Source organism: Tamandua tetradactyla, chromosome 3 (assembly GCF_023851605.1).
Source record: "Tamandua tetradactyla isolate mTamTet1 chromosome 3, mTamTet1.pri, whole genome shotgun sequence".
Classification (NCBI taxonomy): domain Eukaryota; kingdom Metazoa; phylum Chordata; class Mammalia; order Pilosa; family Myrmecophagidae; genus Tamandua; species Tamandua tetradactyla.
This window is the reverse complement of record NC_135329.1, coordinates 127,426,381-127,435,470: the sequence shown is the minus strand read 5'-3', so window position 1 is coordinate 127,435,470 and position 9,090 is coordinate 127,426,381. Positions and strand designations below refer to the sequence as shown.

General features: G+C 35.2%; 1 long non-coding RNA gene across 1 annotated transcript; it reads left to right on the top strand.

The window, feature by feature from the left end:
• Positions 1-891: 891 nt before the first annotated feature.
• On the top strand, positions 892-8,835 carry LOC143676343 (uncharacterized). The gene is made up of 3 exons (XR_013172022.1): positions 892-1,013; positions 6,988-7,128; positions 8,727-8,835. It is a non-coding gene; the product is annotated as an uncharacterized LOC143676343 (long non-coding RNA).
• Positions 8,836-9,090: the final 255 nt, after the last annotated feature.

The following is a 9,090-nucleotide window of genomic DNA, read 5'->3' as shown; positions in this document are numbered from 1 at the left end:
ACACAGAGAATTATGAAACTTGGCCATGGTCCTGCAGCTAGATAAACTCAAGGAAATCAGTAGCAAAATCCAAGTGACACAGCATGGAAGCCCTTAATTTCTATAATGATTAATATGGTTAACCTGCCCAGTTTTTCTGGCAGAGTTTTGGTCTACTCTTCTAGATGATTAGACATCATTAAGGTAAATGAGGAGAATGAGTGGGAAAAGGTAGAAAATGCTGGGAAGGGTATGACTGAGGTAATTCTAACTCCTCCAATCTTCTTTTTCCTTTTTCCTGTTTGATATGTGGTCATTTCAGGATCTGTTTTCCTGTGCATTCTGGTTCCTGTAAAAATTGTGATTTTGTCTATCTGTGTTTATGTATTTTCAAGTTCCCAAGGTTGTCTTTGTGTTTGTTACTTTGCATGTGACATTTGGAAGGACTCCATGTGACATTCTGGCAGTCATTCCTTTGCCTTCAGGTGAACAATGTCTGGTGGACCCTCTGCCTCCTCCGATCAGAGCCAGAGGGCCAACTTCCCCAAAGCCAGCCCAACCGTGTGTCATGTTCCACTGAGGATTTAGTCTCACTTTCCTCAAATACTTGAGATGTGACCCTTTGAACAACCTTCAGGGAGAGGTAAGTCTGGCCCCTCTTTAGAAATAAATGACATTATTTCCTCTTATTCCGTATTAGTCATATGCTCATCCCTTTATAGTAGATTAACTCCTCTGTTTGCTACTTCCCTGAACTTCAAAAAGAGCTTTGTGTTCAGAGCTGTTACAGAGAGGCCAATGATTATGGCATCATTTATTTATATTATTATGGCACAATAGAAGTCACTTTGGACCTTGAATGTGTTCCAGTGACTCATAACACTTTTTCCAATGTTTTTTGACCTCTGCTCCTTTCCATATTCTCCCATCTCCAATAAATTTGCTTCAAAACCACAGTAAAACCACAGCTGTGTTTGTTGGTCAGGGACTCAAAGAATGAAAGTAACTGTTTCCATGAGGAATCTTCAAAGGAGGTAAAGTCAGTTCCCTGTTGTCAACATATGACCCAGATATTAAGAGATTTCGGAAATGAAACTTGTCATTTCTTGTTTGGAAAACATTTTCTCATGATAAAAAATAGAAAAGTTATGGAGACAGCACTAAAATCAGCTGAATTGTGTGATGTTTTGTTATTACAGTGCAGCATTACAAATGAGATGACACACAAATCACAATGAATGTGTGATAGAAAGTAATAACAGATTAAATGTATTTAATCATTTTGAGACAAATTTGATTATCAGATTATGAAATATTAAATGTCTAAATCAACAAAAATATGGAGGGTTAACAAAAGACATTGATTTATGGAAGTGTTGCAAAGTGTTTCAGACCTGCAGAGGGTGCTATTGCATTTACACAGAAACATATTTCATTATGTACACATTCCTCTGAAACATTAAAATGAGAATTTTGAGCATCTCTAATTCATTTCCACATAAAACAAGGAAAGAATTCTTAACCATAATTATAACCATATCCATATATAACCAATTATATAAGCATAACAATAATTTGTCTTCTAAAAAATTAACTGAGGCTTATCTCATTTAACAAACTTGGTTTTTTGTTTTTTGTTCCTAAAGATTAATTTACCTAATAAAAGAATTGAAAGAAATGAAATTATTTTAGGTACTATTTAGACTTCATTTGAACAAAATGAGCTTTCCGTTAGTGATAGACATTAAATTGATTCAATGCTCATAAATACATTTAGGGATTTTAAAATCCTTTAAAGTTTTTTGAGCATCAGGAAACAAATCACAAACAGAAATCAATTTTTAAGGAAAAGATGCAGATTTTGAAAAGACAAAATCTTTACCTGTTAAATTATTTTGCACTGGCATTTCAAGCATATTACAGTACAACCACAAGATATTATGGAGAAAAATGAATGAAGGGCAATGGAGAAAAAAAACAAATAGGTTCCTTGCATTCTTACAAAGTGACATGACATTGGTGGATATTTATAGCTAAAAGGATTTTTAATTTATAGGACATGGTTGCAAGTTTGTACACTTGGTTCTCATCTGTGTATGTATTTGAAATAATATCACTTCTTTTAGAAAGCACTTAATTAAAATTTATTCAAGTAATCCTTTTTAAAATGCACTGGCATATTTGTTTTGTTTAGAACTTTGACAGCTATTTTGAATTCTTCTCATATTTACAGAATTGTTTGAATCATAATAGTATTTTTAGAATCACTGGTTACTATTGGAATTCCATACAAATATGCCCCAGAAATATGATAAAGAATAGATGTGTATTGCTTCACACCTTTAAGTCTCCTATTCACACTTTTCCTCGTTTAAAATCACTGGCATTGTTTTACCAAAAAGTGTATTGTGTTCCTCCAAATGAAAAAAAAAAGGGACTAACACAAGTTTTCAACTCTTGATAGCATTAGTGAATGACATCATACAATAGTGGGAAAAATTCACATAAGCAATAGAAGTGAAAGTAATTGAAATCAAAATGTTTCTCCAAATTTATAATATTTCTTGTCATTAAGTGAAAATGTTCCATCTGGGAAAATGTGCAGAACAATTGATGGGCAACAGTTAAAGAGAAATTATTAGCAGCGAATGCAGGTCAGGAAAGTAAGCAACATGTTCATTTAAAGGTAAGGATATTGCTACAGAAATCTTGGAATTCATTAAAAAACAGTACAACACACCACTGCTATAACATCCTTCTCTCAGGATTTCCAGCTAGCATAGGATCCATTCTCTTCACATTTCTTGCAGGGTACAACGGTATTAGTATCCCCATTGTCTACATGAGAACAAAGTAAACAGGACAGGAACAAAATGACAGTGTAGGGAGGTAGATGGGTGGCCATTTCCCAGGTTTGTAAGTGCCTGTGGACACAGATGGACCTCTCGAATGCTTAGCTTGAGCTGATTTGGATGATATCAGTAAAGGAACAGTTTAAAAGTAGATCACAAGTAGAGAAGGAAGACAAAGTATAATATTTTTTAAGATTTAATCTCACAAAATATTCTTATTGAGACCTGTAAGTTATTCAATAGAGGAGATCTTGAGATTTTGGTGGGTGGGGAAGATATTTATACTTTTAATACTCTAGAGGATTACTGCAAAGAGATCTCCTGGCTAAAGATAGGGGCAAGCTGGTGACAAAGCACTCACATAAAATTTAAACCTTCTCACTTTTTTTATATAGGCTATTTGCATTAGTCCATAGTAGTCCCTGATCATGAGCATCCTGTTTTGTGTGTAGGAAGAAATGTTCAGCATTTTACAGAGTTCAGTTAAAACTAGAGCAAGCCTCGTAGCCTTGAAAAATCTCTCTAAGCCTCATTTCTCACAATTCTCAAGTAGGAGTACATATAGTTATATAAAGCCAAAGTCAGAGAAGTACTTTGTCAACTGTAAAAGAATCTACTGCATTAACCTAATACAATATGTGGTTTTATCTCAGAGAAGATTCCCGGTGTCCTTTGCAGCACTAGATTCTTTTTTATTTCTTAGGAAAAAAAACAAATTGGGCCTTAAAGAAATAGAATTGCTTATTTGAACAGAGGTAAAGCAAGGATGGAGGTGAGTCTCATCTAAAGTCCCTTCGTTAGGTTGCATGAGAGGGACAAGGTCTAGCCGTTGCCTTGTCACACTACCTCCTTAGCAACAGTTTACTTTGGCTTCTGATTGAATTTCTCAAAGACACCACAATTTCTAAACTGAACCATTGGATATACACCCTGTCAGAAGCTTTGTATGCACATAACACCCTGACAGATACAGTTTTAGATAAGAAACTGTGTATGAACTTAACAATCATTGCATATAAGGTCATTGGTGTTACATTAAAGATCTGGCAAGAATGGGACCAGGGCAGAATATATAAAGAATCTGTTACTACTTTTGCAACATTAATTTTGAAACCAATAAATCACCCCCATCTGGGAAGTGTGTCATCTCGAGAAATGCGCCTAGGGGGTGCAAGGGTAGTTTAGTGGTAGAATTCTCACCTGCCAGGCGGGAGACCCAGGTTCGATTCCTGGTCCATGCACTTCCCCCAAAACAAACAAACAAAAATTCAACAAAATGGTGCTGCAATAATGGGATACGCATATGGAAAAATAATGAATTGTGACCCCACCATCTCTCTATAAAAAAATAATGCATAAATCAATTCCATGAGGTTAGACCCTTATGTATTTAGTCTATTTGCTTTAAATGTCTGAGGAAAATAAATAAAATAGAAAGCAAGTTTACAATAGCACAGAAAGCAAAAATTTAATAATATGGGGTGATAGAGTAGGTTGCTAGAAAATTTTATAAAAAACCTAAATATTTGGAATATTGTTTTAAGTGTGAATGTATACATATTTACAACAATATCTTTTGTGTCATTTATTTAAATAAGAAATATCTAAAATTTTGGTGACTCACATGTGCATATTTTGTAAGCACGTAATTCTCTCTTTCTTAAAGCAAGAGTCTAAATTTCTTTGCCAACCGTACATAGATAATATGGGGTGACTCTGGCCAAAGAGTCTTTTATAAAACTCCCTATGTGCAAATTTAAGTATCTAAAGCACTGTGCTCTTGAACTAATAATATGATAGCTTTCTATTTTATTATAACAAATTCCTCCATTTCAGTAAGCTACTTCTATTGAGAAACATGCGTACTAAACAATGATTTAAAATGTACCAAAAAGTAGCTAGATGAAAAGGCCCATATCTTTCTCTGTTAGAGTCAATGTCTATAAATCTGAACCTGCATCTATACATAGATTTATGCAATTGGATAAAAAAAAATCTCACAATCATATCTTAAATCCTATCCATCTGTGAGGATTAGCCTGTTTAAGTCAGTGAGGTAGGATTGTAGTAATTCCGCTAGTCCTTTACTCAAGACAGTATCCTCAGGGAAATTTCACAGCAGCTCATCAGCTGGTAAACATTAGCAGTCAGCCCACATCATCCAGATTCGTCTCCAGGCAGGTGACAACTTCCTTACAACTCTGGAAGTATCTTTGTTTCAGATAGACAGAGTCAGGATTCTTTTTATTTTGGGTCAATTCTTCTTTTATTTTCTTTCAAGTGATCCATAGTCATACTGTAATATAGATATGTCTTTCTGCCTAAAACTGGGAAGCACTGGCTTTACCAGATCCACCACTCTACCTTGCCCAGTGGTTTCAGATGCCCTAGGAAAAGAGAATAGCTGGGACACGGTCAGGAAAAAGGAAGTTTGACCGGAAAAGTGGACTGTTCACTATTTGCTTTCCCTAACATTCTATACCTTCAGTCTTAAAATTATTTATTGGATTAGGGTTATCTGTGCATTGTTTACATATCTTACTTTTCAGGACACAATGCTGATACTGGTTCTAAAAACATACAAACAAACAAAACCCAGAATCAGTAATTAAGCTATACACATTTTTAAACATGAGTGCATAAACCTCATATCACTAAAAGTGAAAAAAAATTTCTTTTCCAATTTTGATTCCTCTTCATTATTGGGCCATTTTCTCACCTTTCCTCACATAGAAAAGTAGAAATTAAAATTTGCAGAAAAAATCAATTCAGTCTTAAGTTCTCTTAGAGTTAGTCTCTTAAAGTCTCCAAATAATGCTTTCCTAGTAACAATCAGCATCTTTGCAGTGATTTTGTTTGAAACCGATTTCATCTGTTTTTTTCCCTCCATCTCTTCAGTGTTCCATCTACTGTTGCACATTTTAGATTCTGAAAGTAAATAAAGAAAGCTTCTTTGTGGTCAAAATAGCTATATACCATAACACCCATGGTCCCAGCTAAGTGACTCTTAGCTCTTATTCGACAAACTTTTATTAAGTGAGCTTGGCTGTCTGTTCTACCAGATTACAGAAGATTATGGGTATACTGATAGACTAAAATGATAGTTTGACAACTTGTAAAAAAGAGACCCCTGGCCTAAATAAATCAACCTGTGTGGAAAGAACATCACTAAATAATAGCTCTAATAATGGAACTTAACTATTAAGGCATCAAGTAACATTAAACATTATGTCTGATGTATTTGGTATATTTGGTTTTAAGAAGGTAAAGTCAATGTAACCAAATAATTATTGACTAACTAGATACATTTTACCCTCAAAACTTCCCCCAAATTTACCCTTTCCTCCACTTTACAGATGAAGAAACTGATATGCAGAAAAGAGATGTAACTTTCTCAAGGTACAGTCAGTAAAATAGCAGTGTGTGTCCAGGAGAGGCTGACCACAAAACGCTTGCTCTCTCTTCTGCTTCATTTTGCCTCTGGAATAGATTTTTTTTCACCCCATTTGAACCCATATTTGAGATCATGGTGTCTGATTTACATAGGAAGACATAAGATAGAAAGAGAAAGTGATTCACCTGGCACATTAAAGTGATAAAAACCAGTACTTAGATCTCTGCTGTCCCAGATTAAAGTTCTCTGCATGCTGCCATGTTCCCTTGTTGATTGTGGACATACCAATATTAAAAATGTCCTCATTCGGTGCCTTTTCAAAATCCCAATCTTGAATTAGTACAATTTATGGTTTTGTTACAGAAAACCATACAATGGTGCTCTACAAAGCCAAGCTGACTGGCCCCGGCCAAGGGTCACTGCTGCTTGCAATCTCTTGTTCTCTTCCAACTGCTTCCCCATCATCAAGGCCATGCCTGTTCTTCCAAGTTTGCACACCACCCTTCTCTGCTGGCCCATTCACCTACTCCACGGGGTTCAACATCATCCAATGCGAACTCTTGTTTTGCCCTCATTCCACCTCTGAATTTCTGTATTGACCCTCATGCCAGCCCATGGTAAGAAGGTAGTAGTTCGCACCTTATCACGTCTAGTTCATCCTGTTGCTCCTTTGCTTTCATCTTCTGAAGACATTTGCTCCTATATTTTTTCCTACTTGTTCCCTCTTTCTGGCACATAACATTCTTCTCTGTCTTTTTTCAGGCATACCTCAATTTTATGGCACTTCATTGCATTTCATTTTTTAATAAATTGGTTAGTGGCAAACCTGCGTTGACAAGCTATTGGTGCCATTTTCCAACAGCATGTGCTCACTCCATGTCTCTGTGCAACATTTTAATTAAGGTACGTGCATTGGTTTTTAGTCATTATGCTATTGCATACTTAACAGGCTATAGTATAGTGTGAACACAACTTTTATATGCACTGGGAAACCAAAATACTTTGTGTGACTCACTTTATTGAGATATTCACGTTCTTGCTGTAGTCTGGAATTGAACATATAATATCTCTGAAATATAACTGTATTCTCCAGCTTCACCTATCCCTAATGGTATTTCTTTCTTTCTTTCTATATCTTACAACTACACTCTGCCTTTTTCTTGCTTATCAATTTACTCAATAATATGCTAGCTTCGCACCCTCACTACTCTTGTCTCCTCTTCCCTTTTAACCCTAAAAATAGAGTCACAGACTCTTTCTAGTTCAATAGGATCTCCTGTTATTCACACCAAATGGTCCTTTCTCAGTCATCAATCTTGGTTTTTCTTCAGTTTCTGACACTGTGGACTCTCTCAGGCTTGGATGTTTCTCTTGACGAGATTTTGCTCTTCTCGGCTGTTCTCTGACCTCTTCTGTCAGCCATTTTCCATTTTCTTCTCATTTATTCTTTCTCAAATTCCTTACATATAGGCATCTCCCATATTTTCAGCCCTTTCATTTCCTATTTCTTTATTTTCCCTTTGCTGTTATCATTCACTGTCGTGGCTTTAGCCAGCACCTCCACAAATATGACAAAAAAATTCTACCTTTAGTCCCAACCTATCTCTTGCCATCTTCTGAATTTCCAGTTACATGCTAAGCATTTTGACTTGATTTTTACTGCACCTGAAATTTTCAACACATCCAAATCTGAATTAATCTCCTTTCCTAAGCCTTCTCCTCTTGATGTCTCAATTTCTATCATTGCACCATCATCTTCCAAGGGATCTGGTTCGCAAGATCACGCATGTGGTTTTCCTGAAATGAAGTGCAGAATATTAAGTGTATTATTTTACGTGACTGTTTCTGAAGGAAATATTTATAAAATTTTATCAGCTTTTGAGAGAGGTCACGGTAAAAAGCTTCAAATCCACTGCTGTGCTTAACTTCTATTTTTCTCCCTGTGTATCTTGAATAAAAATAAATTTTTTATAGAACACTTACAAATCGACATTTTTATTGCTTTTGCAATCACTTTGGTTATGTTTCTTAGCTCTTATATACCAAAACAAATGATATTGCTGGTTTGATTTTGCTTAATAATAGAGAATAATCACTTAACCATGATTTAGTGTATATTACTGACTATGAAAAATATCTAAATTTTAAAAATTTATATATGTTAGTCATTTTGTTTCCATTGCCAGTTGGCTACCAGAAAAAAAATTGTATTGTTTATATGTATGGACAGCCTAGTTCTGTATCCACTGCAAATCAGGAACTCATGTGTGAACCTAAAAGGTCATTATCTAACTGTTTGACACCAGTCAGATGAGGACAGACTGCATTTTCAACCAATTCTACTGTTACATTATCAGTGTAACTATTCCAAGAAAATATTGTTTAGGCATCTATCTGAATGAATTATACTGGATCTTTATATGAAACAACATGATAAGCTAGATATATGCTCTATTTACACAGACAGATTATGCTCACACTTGATAATGTTTTTCTTTCAGTTTTCTTCCTGAGGTTTATAAATCAGAAAATTTGCCATGCTGCTGAGTTTCTTGCTTTTCTTTTTACATAGAGTATTTCTGCTTTGGATTGACTTTCATTTGATTCATCACTATATGAAATAAAGCTTATAAACTAGATTTTTCACCTATAAATTAATGTATTTATGTTTTCTGTGCCAGGGACTGTGTCCAGTGCCAATACACAAAGGGGAAGAAAACAAAGTTCCCGCTCTAAGGAGCACGGAGTCTAACAAATATGTATCCACCTCACAAATTATTGCTGTATTTGTACTAGTATTATTACTACTATTCTTCATTTTTAATGATTATTATACCTAGTCCCAGCAAAGGGCATTTATAACAC